The 18,441-nt window shown below is 36.7% G+C and overlaps 4 non-coding genes across 4 annotated transcripts; 1 reads left to right on the top strand and 3 right to left on the bottom strand.

Moving 5' to 3' along the window:
• Positions 1–602: 602 nt before the first annotated feature.
• Trnat-agu (transfer RNA threonine (anticodon AGU)) lies at positions 603–676 on the bottom strand. The gene has a single exon. It is a non-coding gene; the product is annotated as a tRNA-Thr (tRNA).
• A 9,452-nt stretch (positions 677–10,128) lies between these two features.
• On the bottom strand, positions 10,129–10,202 carry Trnat-ugu (transfer RNA threonine (anticodon UGU)). The gene has a single exon. It is a non-coding gene; the product is annotated as a tRNA-Thr (tRNA).
• A 1,767-nt stretch (positions 10,203–11,969) lies between these two features.
• Positions 11,970–12,043, bottom strand: Trnat-ugu (transfer RNA threonine (anticodon UGU)). Its single transcript has one exon. It is a non-coding gene; the product is annotated as a tRNA-Thr (tRNA).
• A 5,047-nt stretch (positions 12,044–17,090) lies between these two features.
• Positions 17,091–17,164, top strand: Trnat-agu (transfer RNA threonine (anticodon AGU)). Its single transcript has one exon. It is a non-coding gene; the product is annotated as a tRNA-Thr (tRNA).
• Positions 17,165–18,441: the final 1,277 nt, after the last annotated feature.

Genomic DNA, 18,441 nt, shown 5'->3' with positions numbered 1-18,441 from the left:
TTTGGTCAACATTCAGGACTAACAGTTCTCCTGGTTAGCTGATTTAGCTTGCAGGCTCTAAAAAAGAGCACTTGCTCAAAACACTATTTCACCTAATTTGATTTCCCATACTGGTGGTAACACCATTCTTGACAATTGTGTCTTTTCCATTGGTTGGGTTGAATCTGATTGGTGTATTTCTTGTAGAAAACCCCTTAAAAGAAAGGAATGTCAGTTGTGACCTCCTCAGTGTGCCTTACAAATATCATTAAAAGACTTGTTTAATGATCTATATTAAATTTGCCAAAAGATAATAAAAAAAACATTGACATAGATTACATTCTTACCAACAAATATGATTGCAAAGTAAAAGCCATACCCTCCAAATATGAAATAGACATGTTGTTCCATGAGCGGATAACAATGGGAAACAAAAATGGAGGATTTATCTTGTAGAGTTTTCCACAGAGAACTATGTTTGGCTATACAAACTGATTCAAGGTGTTTTACTATATGATATTAAAAATTTTGCAAAACAACTTTCTTTGTGAAAAATGTGAATGGAGAAAGATAACGTCGTATAAGGTCTTAAACCTTGAAAATCATAAAAAAATAGTCTTAAAAGGCTCCAGTGGGATTCGAACCCTCGACCTCCAGTTTACTAGACTGGCGCTCTAACCAACTGAGCTATGGAGCCTCACACAACTGCATTCTATGATGGTCTGTTTATGTTGTAGTCACTTGCCATCTCTTAAACCTCGGCAATCATTCATTTTCATGCTCATTCTGATTCCAATCAGATCGCCACTGTCCTACGTGAAGATCTGACGAGGACTGCTTAAGGGTCATGTTCTGGTGACCTTTGAAGTAGCCAATGGAAATGCAGCTTTCAAAAAATCTGACAGTGAATCACATCGTTCGATACACAATCATACACACTGCTCAGTCTCTAAACGCGAAGATATAAGACTTCATCTGATTGGCTGATACAATTAGCGAGTATGGTAATAACATCGGTTACCAGAACATGACCCCTAAACGGTCGCTCTCAGATCGACAGGTATAATAATTGAGATCTGATTTTAATCAGATTATTTTCAAGCTCTGAATGCATCAGTTTTTCTTCATCGATGAAGCTAAGATTGTTCATACTCCACCAGATAGTAACACATGTGTAATTTAGCAAATTGAGTCAAGTACTTCTCAAAAGTAATCATTTCTATGAATAAATACTGATATGTAAATAAATCAATACATTCAGAGATTTTGAAAACTATTCTTATCATTTTTATTAAATACTGAAAGATGCATCGATAACTATTGAAAACATCAATATATTTGTGTCACATAACACGATCAAGCATATGGTGAATACATTTTTTTGTCATCCCAGTATCGCGATGTAGCTATGAATTAATTGATAAAGACATTGCCAGGTTAACTCAAACAACAAAACCTTATGTAATCGACATATTAAGTACACATGTACAAGAAAGTAAGAAAAGAATTGACATATTAAATTAAATTTTATTTACCTACCACATTTGCTTTTGAAAAAAACATTGTTTCTTCGATGCCTAAGAAGCCTACATTTTAACTACATCACGCCTGAGGATTTTAGAATGAGGACTAATATTATTTGCCTAATTGACATTGCTAACATGAGGTCCCAAATAAACTTATCTTATTCTGACTATATAAACAAAATAGGTTTCTTTTCAGTTTAAACTTGATATGAATATCTTAGGAAAATGATTTTGCCAGTGGAACGTGCTGCTATGAAGTCTATGGTACGAGCTTCATTCGATCCCTTCCTCGACAAATCGTGTCCAGCTACTAAATTGGTAAAATATATTTACCAAGTAAATCTGATGCTACTTAGACCAGAAAATTGTTGTTGTAGGGTTTAACTCCATTTTTCAGCAATATATATGCCAGAAAGGTTTAGGCGTCATTAACCAATTGCTACTAATTAACTCAAAATGATTTTTTTGTTCTCAAAAGTACAACTCAATACAATTTCCTCCGTCAATCTTAAGACCATCGTCTTGCTGTACCATAGGTACTTTTCACATGGGCAATTGTTAGAAATTCTTTTATGGCTCTAAATTAAAATTATGGGCAACTGGTGTTAAGGGGGTAAGTGAATTAAATTAATATTTAACAGATTATAGCTTGCTATTAATTCCCTTTGCATGTGGTTTGAACTTTCACGACAATAATACTGTACAAACATCACTTGGTATCCTGTTTCTATATGCTTTAGCCTAATGTGAGGGCGCGATAACATAACTATGTCATAGAGGGGACACGTTCGAAAATAACTGGAACCTTTGGATGGCTTGGTATATATATATATATATATATATATATATATATATATATATATATATATATATATATATATCCACATACATATATCAACACACGTATATATATATATATATATATATATATATATATATATATATATATATATATATATATATATATATATATCCACATTTGTCTTTCTTTCTTTTTTTGTGTCCCCCGTTTCCAAACTATGGTTCGCGAGTACGAAACTTCGGGTGCCATCTCTTTTTATATATGTTTTTGTCTTTTTATATTCCAACTTTCTTTTAAATAGATATTTTCATTCAAACTGTATATATTCCTTGGACTGCTTTAACTTATTATTAACACACATCATTTCCCTTCACGTTTTACAACTCAGCTTATTTTTATAAAGCCGACGGTTTTGTGCAGTATTCGACAGCACATGGCCCTTAGTGATAACGCCATCTGTATACATAAGCCGATGTTGACTGGTTGTTTTGAAATAGCATGGGAATATTTTGGATTGATCCGTTTGTAGTTAAGTAATGAAAACAATGGAGTGCAGGCATTTTATGTCTATTATAAATAATACAGTGTATGGTTTCCGTTGTGCTCATTTCAATTTATATGGCCAAATAGATGATTGAATAATACAAATCGTACACATAAGGTAAATGTTCTAGAATTTTAAAGGACTCGTTGTTGATATATCCTTATTTAGCACAAGTGTTCTAAAACTATAAACCAAAGATCACGGGCATATTGACTCAATCGCTGTATGACTTTACTGAAGTGTTTTCAAATATTTTATTCTGACAGAATGATAACATATAGTCACACGGAGCATATACTTTGTGGAGGTTATGCAATGTGCGTAGAAGCGCTGGTAGAGTCATTTCGACCCTATTCATAAGAATGCGTGATGTTGAAAGCGACTCATTCTAAAATAATTGCTAGTTATGGACAATCTCCACCCAATCCGTCACAACCCTAAGCATCTCGTCCCCATTATTCGATCATATCAAGTACAGCTAATCTCACGTAGAGTTTTTGCTGCATTATCTTGATTTAGTTACACGCTTGAGTTCACACAGACAAGAGAAGACAAATATTCCCCTCATCATGGATACGTGAAACGTGCCGTTCATTGTATTGTATCCACACGAGTGCATTGGTACAAAAATAGTATATTTTGCAGCTGACAGTGTGTGCTAAAGAAGTTGGTGTATTGACATATGGAATTTGAAATTATCATTGATTAGCATATTGACAGATGGAATTTGAAATGATCAATAGATTAACCTATCGACAGATGGAATTTGAAATTATCATTGGATTAGCATATTGACAAGGAATTTGAAATTATCACTGGATTAGCATATAAACAGATGGAACTTAAAATTATCATTGGATTAGCATATTGACAGATGTCATTTGAAATTATCGTTGTATTCGCACTGACAGATGGAGTTTGAAACTATCAGCTGATTTGCATATCGACAGATGGAATTTGGAATTATCATTGGATTATCATATTGACAGATGGAATTTAAACTTATCATTGGATTTGCTCTGACAGATGGAATTTGAAATTATCATTGATTAGCATACTAACAGTTGGAATTTAAAATTATCAGTGGATTAGCATGTTGACAGATGGAATTTCGAAATTATCATTTGGTTGGCATATCGACACATGCAATTTGAACTTACCAGTTGATTAATTTGGCTGTTATTTATTTTGAGAAGCCCACACATGAACGGCGAATAGTTGGAGTCATTTGAATTGGCAATTGTTTCAGGACTTCGTAATCCTGATATATTTCGATAACAAATGTAATTTATATTCAATGTTTACTGTGTTCTTGACATTTGTCCTTAATTGAGAGTAGGAGTTTGGGAGAACCTGGCTAATGTAGTTTTCTTTAAAAAACACGTTTACTTGTAATTGAATTTAGAACCTTGGTTTTGTACTTGAAAAGTGCATTGTCTATATGATTGTGAACATATTTATAAGTTTTAAATAAGTTCTTTACTGATCTCTGAATTCTAGGTTTAGACTTAGAATGTTCCAGAAACAAACGTCTGACCCTCATCCTGGTTATTTTCTTGTGTCTTAGCATTTTATATTAGATTCTGATGAACAGAATTATTTGATTTCTCCTACAACTTCAGTCTCTGGATTTATTTACTGTTGTAATTTTGAAGTTATTATTATTTGTGTAATTTTAATTGATACATTAGACATATTAGTAAAGAAACAACGAGTTGAATCAAATTTTGTGTTAAAATCGATTCACCTTTGCAGAACTTGCAAAAATACATATCATTACCATAATTGAAAACATAATTGTGAACAACTCACAATTGCTGAATATTAGAAAAGATTTATAGTTACAACTCAATGACTACAGAACGACTGAGTAACACAAAATCTCCCCCTTTTCAACTGCAAAACAAAATGAAAACAAGAAAACACAAAAGTTAAAAATATATTGCCAGCTAGTGCTGTTGCTACTACTAATACTACTATTGTGTCTGTATGTGTCTATGTGTGTGTGTGAGAGAGAGATAGAGAGAGAGAGAGATTAACAAATAATGATCTTTTGGATGCAAGTCTTCAAATTAACGACATATAGTTAATATGAAATATTAATAATATGCTTTGGCAAGGTGCACGTTTTGCTTCCAAAATATGGTGATGTGAAGGAAAGTATTCAATTATCAATTACCATAGTATATTACTATTAACATTAATGAGATGCGATTGTTTTAAACAAAAGGGTACATTATACAGGCTTCTTGATGGCAACACTCTCATTTGCGAACACATGGACTTCATTCGTAAATTTATCTCGACCAGTTAAATCCAGCTGATTATATCGTTACCTGTGTGTAACGTCGCCCTCTTCTAAAGAGGGGTGGTTAATTGGGTTTTGCTGCGTCATCCATAGGATGACCTCCCTCGATACTATAGCCCGGCGGGAGTGAAAGAAGAATGGAATTTCAACAGAGAACTGAGCGAGAATACTGGGAAGAAATAAAACAATACGAGCCCACTTTAACAAGAAAATAACAAATTTAATCCAAACAAATGAAAACGGTAATTCAAATTCAAGTTAGATTATATAAGTAGAATTTAAAAGGTATGTCCAATTTGGATTTATCACATCATCATAATGAGAGGTGAAAGAGCGCAATATCCACGATTGATTGCATCAGGTTCATTCACTTTGACCGTATATCAACGTCTCCTAGTTCACCCTTCCAAACTCTAGGTTCTGCCCCTTCATGGACTTCCTGGTCCTTTTACTCTGACCTCGTCCTTCTTTCTTTCTTTTCCCGTACTCTAATCTTCGGACTGTCTCGTCCTTCTCTCCGAAAGCTGTTCCTTAAAGGACAAATTCACCCCATAATACTGTATACATATTATTTAAATGTACGTACGATTCCCTTAAAGTTATTCAGCGCCTGTGGCTATCCACACACCGAGTAAATTCTGACTTAGTACGGTAGGACATTGACCTCGCTTTTTAGTGGCAAATCTTCAAGTACCACATGACTAATAATTATTACCGTATTAATTTACATATGCTACCAGATGTTCGATCACTATTGCATGAAATTCGAAAGAAATGTAACTGACGAAATTCCTTAACTACAAGATTATCCATGCATTACAAAATCAGATATAATTAGGTAATTATCGTTAACTCACGATGATCTGTAACGTCCTATAAAACATAAGAAGTTATTTCATATAACCATATGAAATCTTACACATATGAACATTTGGATCGCATGCAATCAATTCTACCAATAAACTAATAACTGTATCATTAAAAAGGTAAATTGCGTAACAATTCTATCATCGACACTTTCAATGAAATTGAATAACATATATTGCATAATAACTCTAGCATTAACACTCTCCATGAAATTGAATAAAGTAAGCTGTATAACAACTCTAACATCACCACATTTCCATGAATTGAATAAACGATACATAGTATAGAGACCTATTCATAGCAAAGACATTTGCATAAACAAGCAAACGAATAATATAATATTTTGTGAAACTAAAATTGCGTACCTCGTCGCTGCTTTCTTTTCAGGACTTCCGCGTCCTAAACATGCCTTTCCTTTTATACAACAACCCACTCGTCCGTTTTCTTGTTTCAGGAGGAAAGTACTAATCTTTAGACTTCCACGGAATCGAGACAAAGTTTCCTCTCGTAGGAAATTTCCAGACTAAAGAATTTACACTAGGGTCGTCACTTTAAAGTCAGATTGCTCTAAAGTGTACGCTCTAGTCTATTCTACCCAATCGTAGGCAAGGGTCCCTAATCTTCCCAAAGAAATAATTTCGTTCATCAGATTCAGAAATCTCCGAATCTGTGAAAGACAGTGCGCGACAATTTTCCCTTTGAAAATATGATAAGTGGACATAGGTTCCTACAAAGCACTTAGGGTAGGTAACTCAAATGTTTGCTTCTAAAGACTGTTTAAGATACCCCGGTCAATTTCACTGGTTCGGAAATAATGTTCCTTTGAAGTTTACACTGACATGAGGGAGCTGATCGACGAAGGTTCAGAGTGATTATTCACAAAGACTTTTCTGGCTTAACTGCGATAACCCTAATTGCTAAATCCATGTTCTTCAACGCAACTGCCTCCGGGTATCGGGTAGCATAATCGACAATCGTTAACACATAACGATTACCACTTTCCGACGCAGGCTTAATTGCAACTATCAAGTCGATCGCCACCCTTGAGAAAGGTTCATCAATCAGAGGGGTGGTTCCTAGTGGCAATGGGCGATGCGATTCCTTAGGTGCCACCCACCTGTAACACGACAGACAAATCCAAATCCTCCTTACATCCCCATACAACTGGCCAGTAGAATTCTCTCACTAACCTTTCTCTCGTCTTTGCCACGCTCATGTGACTACCAAGCAAACTCTCATGTGCTAGCCTAGGCACTTCTTCTCTCTTGGATCGAGGTACAATCATTTGCTTTAACCTCTCGGATCCCTTGCGGCCGTATCGATACAAGATACCCCGATTCAGTACGAACTCTACCACACCGTCTGGCAAGTTCCGTACGGACTCCTCCTTTGCATACTCGCAGTTCCGGTTAAGGGTAGAATCTTCCTCTTGAAATCTCCTTAATTCACCAGGTAGCAAATTATCTATGAGCAAAGTCGGGGGTTTCAGGGGCATCCAACTTCAACTTTCTTAGTAGGGATACCCTTATCTACCCCGTGGGTCTTTCCTGTGCCACGGAATTGATCACGACTGGGATTATCAGCCCTTGGCTTCCCACCATTTTGACCATTCATCTTATGAGATGTCAAACCATTAGCTCTTCTAAGGTCAGTTGCGCTGGGTCGATCCCTGCCACCCCACGTGGTTGGACGAGAGTTGGCACTCTCATATCGCTCCACCATCACACATATCTTCTAAGGTAGTGAAATCACGCTCCGCTAAGAATACGATCAGGTCTTTCCGATACGTACTGAGGACATGTTCTTTCAAGATCTCTTCCCATATACCTTCATAAGTGAGCGCGGTGCCTGTCATTTTAATCCATTTATCGAAAAAGCACGCGTAAGCGAGTATGAAATTACGCGTGTGTCTCTCTTATCCGCTTAGACGACTCTCTGAAAAGTTTACGAAAACAGCGCTTTGATGAGAGCGTCGTAATCATCTACTTCAGTCGGTGCCATATTATGATATACATCCTTGGCAGCTTCTTGCAAAAATGCAGAGATATTAATGGCCCACTGGTCTTTGATGGATTAAAGCTAACTTCTCATACTGAGTTAAAATTTTATCCATGATTTCGTCTCTGTCGTTAAACATCGGCATTTTTATCTGCACAATGCGTCTATCCTCTGATACTTTGCGTATGGGTCTTGAATGTTCATTCAGTGCTTCACCCCTCCTAGATTCGGCTTCGATCCTTAGTCTTTCCATGGCTAAAGTGTGTTCTCTATCAATTGCTCTTTCTTCGGCATGCAATCTGGCTAACTCGATTTCTCTTTCTCTGTCTCTAACCTCGGCTTGTCTGTTCTTTTCTCTCTCCGCGGCTTGTCTGATTCTTTCCGTTTCTGCCACATGTGTTGTTCTCTGTACTCCATGAGACTCAGCTCTACAAATTCCGCTAATTGCGTCCCTTCATAACCTAATTCTTCTCTACTGTTGTTCCTCTTTTGCAGGTCGACGACACGAGTACCCATGCCAATTTAGGCTACCGGCCTTGACACGAAATGTTTATGGATGAAATCAAACAATCAACCTCATCAGAACCCGGAATCATTTATATCGATCTGAAAATTACCAGATATGGATTCTATTGTTAACTTTCAAAATTACCAATGATCACACAAACCTTGACAATTAGTCAGGAAAGATCTACAGCATAAAATTTGAAGTCTAGAAAATTTTCGCGGCAGATAAGTTTGCTGTACTCATGGTAAAACTTATCTAACTATCAGAATGAGCTTCTCATTCACCGCCTAACATAACTGTAAGGACGTCAGTTGACCTTACGACCGCTCCGGTGGCCTAGTGGCTAGAGCGTCCGCCCCGGATGCGGGAGGTCGTGGATCCGAACCCCGGCCGAGTCATACCAAAGTCTTCTAAAAGTGATACTAACAGCTGCATCGCTAGGCGTTCAGCTTTACGAGATTAGTGTTAGGACTGGTCGATCTCGTGTCATGATAATGTGACTGGTTGGGACATCATGCTACATTGTATGCGGCATAATGCCCCAGTGCTAGACATCACTTTAAACTGCTACGTTAAAAATCTAAATCACACACACACACACACAAACACACACACACACACACACACACACACACACACACACACACACTCAACTGACCTTACTTGTATTTTGTAATTCCGTCATCTCAAGTCCGATTTCAACATTTTTGCCTCACGAATTTGTCGAAATATTAGCCAATACTCTTGATAAAACCTCTGTCTGCGTGGGTTCGATTCTCAGGCTCGGCCGCCGATTATATTGGCCGCGATGTATAGCCTATCTTGTGCTGAAAAATGACGTTCAACCCTGCAACAAACAAAATCTCGATAAAACCAACGAACCCTCGATAATCGAAAGAAAGATTGAAGGAAAAAATACAGAATTCTCGTGCTGCTGTTTACTAGATTGGTGAATAAGTCAGTTCAACACCAAAGTCGCAACTGTACCTTAAAAACCACATTGTGAACTCAAACTTTACATTATACTGACCACAAACAGCACAATATATCGATCAATAAGCACAGCCAATAGCATTATTGTAACCTGTGTTGGTCTATATTTTCGTTATTTCCGCATCAAAATTCTTTGCCAGTCGTGCCTCGGGTACAAAATATGTCATCAAATAAGTACCTGCAAGTTTGGCCCAATAGGAAACATTCTGTTGATTGATATAGATAAAATGAAAATAAAAAAGGATTTGAGATGTATTTTGCAACAAGGGAGACACTATTCCGACAAAACGGTGCGCATATAGATCATCATGGCGAACAGCCAGCTGTTCAGGGGGACCATGCGACCTGTGGTCAACTATTGTCTTGATATAAGCTCCTTCATATAGGTTGTTTAGAAAATAAATCTTGCTATACTCCGAGTTACTTTACTCTTAACCTGCAGACAATTTATGTGTATGTATGTGTTTTTGTGTTCAAAATGGAATGAAATTGACTATCGTGAATTGGAAACTTGACATCCCTATTATGAGGGATTCGACTATTCTACTTTCTGAATAAAGATGTTAGCACAAATAAAAACGCTAGAATCTTCAAAAAATGGAGAGGCTCCAGTGGGAGTCGAACCCACGACCTCCAGTTTACAAGACTAGCGCTCTAACCAACTGAGCTATGGAGCCGGGCTGTCATATACCTGAAACATATGTTGAATGAAAAATAATTTTGAAAGTGATTTTCAGATCTGGCGAATAGCAAAAATGAAAACTGTGTCTGCTTTGGCTCTGATTTGTATATTCATCTCATATTATATTCAGTCTCGCATCGACCAAACGTGTGTTGTTTAATCAACACTTGCATCAGTCTTAATAGAAATACCGTCATTTAACATATCTACACAAGAAATAACATTAAAGTATAATACAAAACAAACACAACAAGAATCATCAAACAGCTACAAACGATATAAAGATGCAACTGCACATCCGTTGTGAATTCAAGAGCAACATGAGTTCGAGGTGCCAGGAGATTAAAACTGACAGAAAGAAAGTAGCATCCATGGTAGTTTGCGATTTGATGACATGCATTTGTATGTACAGTGCTAATAAATAAAATTACAGATCTAATCTGCAAGCTCCCTATAAGTCAGAAAATCAGATTATACATGATTTCAAACACAAACAGAACAATATTATTGTTTTATATCTGATTCGAGATAACAGACATATTTTGCACAGTGAATTGTTGGTACTAGGTGCATATTATGTAGTGTCTCGATATTACCAAGTCTACAAACACCTTTCTTGTTTGCTCTGTGTGTGTGTGTGTGTGTGTGTGTGTGTGTGTGTGATATTGTTACTTGCTACTCAGTGCGAAGAGTAAAATCAGTCTTAGAAATAAACGGATGTACATTCGAAATCTTAACGGTTACTTGAGAAAAAAAAAACTATGTAACATTAAACAGAGAAATGTAATTGTTAACAAGATTATGTGGACATCCAGCGCAGAATTAAGCCAGAACAGTTCTAGTGTATGTGCAATGATGGACAGGTGATATTCTTATTCTACACACCGAGGGTGTAAAATGAGCTAGAAGACCGGAGTACAGGTGCTTACGACGTATTATTAAGTATGCATTTTAAATGAGTGATAGGGGTACAGAACACATTGGATTTCATGATGGTGGAGTGTTAAACGTTTCTTTTTTTTCCACACGTAAGAAATAGTTGTAATACACAGGATATGAACATTCATAATATGGTCATTGCTAATAATAGCTAGTAAGTCTCGGAACGTCATTTATAAATCAAATGCAATATCGCTAATCAAAAGAATGATTCAACGGGAACAGAATTCTCGTCCTACTGTATAAACCGTTGATAAACAAAGTCGCAAATGTAGCTTAAAAACCAGACTGTGACCCCAAACTGTACATGACATTGATTATTAAACACATCCAATAGCATTATTGCAATCTGTGTTGGTTTTTCCGTTAGTTCCTCATCGTAAATCTTTGACAGTCATGCATCGGGTGTAAACTGCATTATCTGATAAATAGGTGCAAATGTGGCTTATTAGAAAAATTATGTCGATTGATCAAACTAAGATGAAAATATAAAATGTAGTTGAGGTGTATTTTGCAACAAGGGGGGTACTTTTCCGACAAAACAGTGAGCTTATAGATTATTATGGCGAATAGCTGTTTGGTGGATCATGCGACATGTCGACAACTATTGTCTTGATATCATCTCCTTCATATAGGTTGTTTAGAATATATCTTGTTACTTTACTCCTACCATGCATACTATTTTTGTGACTGTGTGTGACTTTGTATTCAAAATGGAATTAAAATGATAATGGGGACTTCGGACCTGGACCTCCCTATCATGAGGGATTCGACCACTCTACCTTCTGAACAAATAAAACGCTCGAATCTTCAATAAAATGAAAGGCTCCAGTGGGAGTCTAACCCACGACCTCCAGTTTACAAGACTGGCGCTCTAACCAACTGAGCTATGGAGCCGCAGTTGTCACATTCCTGGAACATATGTTGAATGAAAAATAATTTAGAAAGTTTATTTCCAGATCCCGCGAATAGCAAAACTGCAAACAGTTTCTGCTTGGGCTGTGGTTTGTCTATTGAGCTCTTATTATATTCAGACTCGCATCGACCAAACGCGTGTCGTTTAATCAACACTTGCATCGACCTTTATAGAAAATACCGTCAAAATACTGGAGCAAATGTCAGTCCATTTTTTCTGCCTATACCGCCCTCCTCCTAGTAGAAAAAACAAGCTGGCTGACTCTCTCTTTTTAGAGCAGTTTCCGTATCTCCTGGACTATGGAAATTCGATAGGTGGCAACCTGATTATTCTTGGAGATTTCAACTTTCACTTTGACTGTCCCGGAAACTCAAATACATCAAAACTCGTAGATTACATTAATGTTTTCAACCTCAAACAGTCAGTTAACCAACTCATCCATAAACATGGTCACTTTTTAGACTGGATTCTTCGTAGACCTAATGATAACATTCTACGGTCCTCCCTGGTATCTCATGACCTTGCATCAGATCACCTCTGCATTATATGCCATCTTGACGTATCAGTCCCTAACCGTCCACCTTTATCTGCTACTAAGAGAAACCCCCATATAATAAATATAACCAAATTAATGTACGACATGCAAGCAAACCTAACAACTTGCTTACGTCCTACCGCAGAACAACTTGATAACAAGCTAATGTCAAGGAACAAATCAACACCACTTACAACTACCTTCTCTCCAGTCGACCTTCCGGACATGTTTGCAAATTTCTTCCGTGACAAAGTACAAACCATTAGAGATAAGCTTGACACCACAATTTCAACTGACTCGTCGTCACCATACAGTTGGGATACAGAATTTGAGCGGCAACCATTAGCAGCATTTGAACCTGTCTCTATGGATTTCGTACGTACAATCCTGATGAAGAGTGCACCAAAGTCATGTGAACTTGATCCAGTTCAAACATCACTGCTGCTTGAGTGCTTAGATCCAGTATTGCCTTAACTAACTGATTTTATTAATACCTCTCTCTCATCTGGGGAATTCCCATCATTTTTCAAAACTGCTGTTGTAAAGCCTCTGCTGAAGAAACCAACACTAGACCATAATGATTTAAAGAACTACCGCCCAGTTTCTAATCTCCCATTCATTTCAAAAATCTTAGAAAAGGTTGTTCTATCCCAGCTTGTTTCTCATCTACATTCAAACAGTCTTTTTAGCAATGTACAATCTGCATATCGCCCTTGCCACAGTACTGAAACTACGATTCTGAAAATAGTTAATGACATTCTCTCTGCGTTGGATAGCGGAAAGATTACAGTCCTCACCCTCCTTGATTTGTCTGCATCATTTGACACAATAGACCATGATATATTACTTCACCGTCTCCAGCATGTATTTGGCATTCATGATACAGTCTTACTGTGGTTCAAGTCCTACTTAGTGAACAGGACACAAATTGTATCTGCAAATGGAATACACTTCAGCCCAGTTGATCTATGTTGTGGTGTTCCACAGGGGTCTGTTCTTGAACCTGTTCTCTTCATTCTGTACACTCAGTCGGTCTCAAGTGTCATAGATCATCATCCAGTGTCTCACCAATTGTATGCTGATGACACCCAAATATACAAATCTAGCCACCCAACTGAAGTTGATGCTACCATCCAAGGTGTAGAGAGGTGCATTTCTGATGTGAAATCATGGATGACTTGTAACGAGCTGCAGATGAATGATGATAAAACTGAGGCCATTCTGATCACAACATTAAATTCACACAATCAGTACGAAACCTATGTGTTACTCTGGACAGTACTCTTACATTGCACCAACATGTCATGAACATATGCAAGGCTGCATATCTTGAGCTGAGACGCATCAGCTCAATTCGCAAATATCTTTCAGTTGATGCCACTTAAACACTTGTGGGTTCATTAGTACTTTCAAGACTGGACAATTGTAACTCAATTCTGTCTGGTTCATCTCAATATCTACTCCAGAACCTTCAAAAAGTTCAAAACACAGCAGCTCGGATTATACTTAGAGTACCACGATCAGAGCACACATCCCCGCTGCTCTGTACCCTACACTGGTTATCCATTCGATCCAGAATCAAACACAAAATTTGTTCTCTGTGCTACATTTCACTGTCGGACTCTAGTCCAACATACTTATCTGACCTCACCCATGTGTACACACCAGCAAGATACTTACGCTCCTCTTCTGACAATCGTATACTCATTATGAAAACAAAATCATATGGACAACGTTCTTTTGCATACCAGGGCTCAGCAACGTGGAATGAATTGCCCACTGAACTTAGACACAAAGACACAGTGATCACATTCAAGAGGGCTCTCAAAACTCACTTGTTTCGACAGCAAGAGCAAACTTAAAGACCTAATAATGTTTACTACCTGAAATATTTTCAGCATGTTTTTTATTTTTTTTAATGTTTTTCTAATTTCATGTTGTTTGTTTTTGTAATAATATTATTATGTTTCTTATCTTATAGGTGTTTTCTAATGTTGTAAAGCGCTTAGAGCTTCTAAAGATTAGGCGCTCTACAAAGTCCTCATTATTATTACTATTATTATTATTATTATTATTATTATTATTTAACATAATCTACACAAGAAACAACAATAAAGTATAATGGAAAAGAAACACAACAAGAACCAGGAAACAAACAGATACAAACGGTATAAAGATGCATCTGTGCATGCGTAGTGAATTTAACAGTGACGAGACTTCGAGGTGCCAGGAGATAAACCCTGATCCTTTGTTCCTAACACACGACTTTGAGCATCCATTCTATCAATTGAAAACCTATTCAAACTGCAGGGGCAGGGATTTTTTCCATTCATGCAGCTGGTTCATTCTTGATACAATATTTTCTGCATAGTGTCAATTATCCTCAAAGCGATTTAACAATGATTTTGTTGGAAACGTGTAATGGCTGGGAGAAAAGAATACACACGGAGAGTAAGAAGAGTCTTCCTTCAACACTATCATTATTAATGACAATGAAAACGAGCCTGCAGTTTGAACAAAAATTCATTGTTACCATGAGGTACCTAGGAACATTTTACGTGTTCAATAAAAATTAAAAATGTTATCAAAAGATATCGTAGATAAAACTTAAATGTGATGAATAAGAATGTTCATCTATTTTAAAGTTAATAATTAGAGCATTACCGCCCGAAGGGACCCACATACTTTCTAAAGATGTCTCCTCTATGATTTAGGTACGCAATGATCGTAACTCAGAAATTCAGGAGGCCTCTCAAAAGTCTGTCTCTCCTTCCCTCGATCCATCCCTCTCTCTGTCTCTATATGTATGTCTGTCTCTGTGCGCAATACTTGGAGTCGACTATTTACTCCGTCGATTTTTTTAGAGTTGTGTTCACATTATTATTGTTAAAACCCTTTATTCAATTATATCTAATAGATGTGTTTCCACTGAATGAAGACCACATAAGTTCTTTCCCATGACTCGGACTGATAGACCACAGATGTCCTTTCCCAAGACTCAGACTGATCTGATAAGTCCATAACTGGAATCATCTCATACTTCATTTCGAATGAACAGTTGACAGTGAAATATGATTTCATATTTTGGAAAGAATTTAACATTTCTTCACTTAGTATCTTTAATTTTCTTTTACAGTGTGAAAATTTGATGACTGTCAACGCAGTTCTGATACTTCATAAAATAAAACCAACCTGAGCATGCACTTTTGAAATTGTAGAGTATTACAGGAACAATGTTATGCACTTGACTTTAAGCAGATCCTTCTTAAAACTTACTCTGGGCTTTCCTTTCTTCGTTTGTCTTATAGAATGCAGTATTAGACATTGATAGCAATCATGGAACCCAACCAACCTGCTCTACCTACATAGTCATGATTGCCGATGTACGCAGTGCAGATGGCACCTAACTATCATGTTATTGTTGCCAGAGAAAATTGTTCAGACTTGTACGTTTTCAGAACTGCTAAACCGTTTTCAACTAATTAGAAGCGATGTTTTCCAGAGCGACTTCATCATTTTGGATTACTTAGTAGCAAATTGACATGGCACATGTATACAAGAACTGCATACCAACAGTGTCTACTGCTAAATCATACAAATAATTTCACGCTAAATCGAGATTGGACCCGCCTTAAACAGGAAGTAAAGCCTTCATAGAAGCAGTGTCCACTGGCATAATCATGCAAATATCTTCCGGTCAGATGTCCATGAAGGATTTACAAGCAAGTGAAAATATTGCTTATGTAATCAGAGTTAAGTAACTATTATCGACCTGATATTAACTAGGCCAGGTAGCTACGACATGTTAGTATTCATTCTAAACTCCACTGGCGTGATGCAGCTAGAATGCAGAAACGAAGGATTTTTGATTTATGAAGAGTACACAATTTTCCTCAAAGAAAACAGTTGTAGAAAAATAAAATTTATAAATTTATTGTAATATTTCAAATAAGTATTTTTCATTTGTTTTCTTTTTTTTTTACAGTGTCCCTTGAACAGTGAGAACATCGTGTGTAATATACGTTCTAATTAATACACGTTCATTTATAAATTAAATTAGATTTGACGTTTGTAATGTCTTTATCCATTAATTCGTTGTTGTATCACACGCAATACGTGGATTACCTTACGTTGTGCTCACCACATGTTGTATCGTGTCACCTTAATGCAAGTACATTGATGTGCCCCATCCTTACAGATGTCTTCTTACAGTCTGATGTAAAAGACATTCGTTTTCAAAGTATATGAACATATTCATTTATTTTTTATATGTCAGTATAGCTATTCATATAAATATGTACCATAGCGAAGTATTTGAAATTATTGCTTATATTACAGATTTTGCTATCTGCTTGGGCGTGAATAATTAGTTTTACGTCGATATACGACATTTGAAAAGAACACACCCTGAATATCAGTGATTGGCCCATTTTTCTAGATAAAATAATAGCTCATTGTTGCAAAATAATTAGATACTCAATGATCGTCGTAGTGGCTCCATAGCTCAGTTGGTTAGAGCGCCAGTCTAGTAAACTGGAGGTCGAGGGTTCGAATCCCACTGGAGCCTTTTAATATTTGTTTTTCACAAGCTCGGAGTTCTTTTGTAATGGGTCATTTTGGATCGCTGAATTCGTTGAATTCGGATTTCGAGTGTTCCGATCTGTCTGGTTCTTATGTTCTTTTAAGTAACTCCTACTAAGTAAACAAGTTAGTTTTCATTATAAAGGGTGCAATGTTTGTTTAGTTTCCAAAAGCTAATGTAGTCTAAAACAGCAAAAGATTTTTTTGAATTGTTGAATTGACCAGTTAGATATGTAACTGTAAAGTTGCGGAAATCATAACATCAATGCCCACAATAGTTTCAATTAGCTTAATTGCCCGTCTAAGGACGGCGATAAAAAAAAAGTAAAACGTAAAAAGAGAAATAAAACGCAGGATTCAGGTTGTGACATCAGAAGGAAAACAAGTTTGATGATGGTTCCGTGAATTTTCAAGTTTGTTTGTTTTAATAGACTGTTTTCTGTTTTAATTTGTTTGAGGTACGTTTATGCGATTGGTGTGATCACATTCATATATAAGTGAGAGATATTTTATGTGTGTGGATGACTTTACCCACCACAGAAAAAAAACTATTTTTTTGTGACTGTGATAACCAAGTGCAGGTATGTTCTAGATGTCTAGATTCGGGCCATGTTTTTAAAGATTGCCTTGATTGTTTATGTTACAAGTGTGGGGACAGGGCCCTGTAGCTAAGAATTGCACAAGACAAAGATTTGACAGTTGTGGAAGTTGTCCTCTAATGTGCACATGCAGGATATGCGACAAATGCATCAAAGAGGCGCAAACATGTACCTGTTACAGAAAGGACATTGCAGACATGCATTCGCAGGTTGATGATGCTACAGGTAAAAATATTAGAGTTACCGAGTGACGAAGATGCTAAAGAAAAAATTGAGAATGGAAAACAAGATAATGGGAGTGGAGAAAGTGGGGAAGAAAATGAAAGAAGCACAGCTAATATGACCAATGAATAAATATAATCTGAGGAGGAAGTAAACAACAATCTTTCAATTGGTGATGGATCGGTGACAGATTCAGGTGATGACAGGTTGGTAGTTGAAGATGTTGTTGAAAGATCAAACGATGCTAAAAGATGTCAATAAAACGGTACTAATATAGACAATATCAAAATAGTACAACGGAGGAGGAGAAGGTTTAATCCAGGACCTAACCTGAAAATGAAGAACATGCGACGAACATCTATTAAGAACTAATACAACATTCAACAATATTTAATATTTTCAATGCCCTCATCATTATCATGGCTTTAGATATTGTATCTCT

The sequence above is a fragment of the Sinohyriopsis cumingii genome, chromosome 6 (assembly GCF_028554795.1).
Source record: "Sinohyriopsis cumingii isolate HCF-2022 chromosome 6, ASM2855479v2, whole genome shotgun sequence".
NCBI lineage: Eukaryota > Metazoa > Mollusca > Bivalvia > Unionida > Unionidae > Sinohyriopsis > Sinohyriopsis cumingii.
This window is presented reverse-complemented; position numbering and strand designations above follow the sequence as displayed.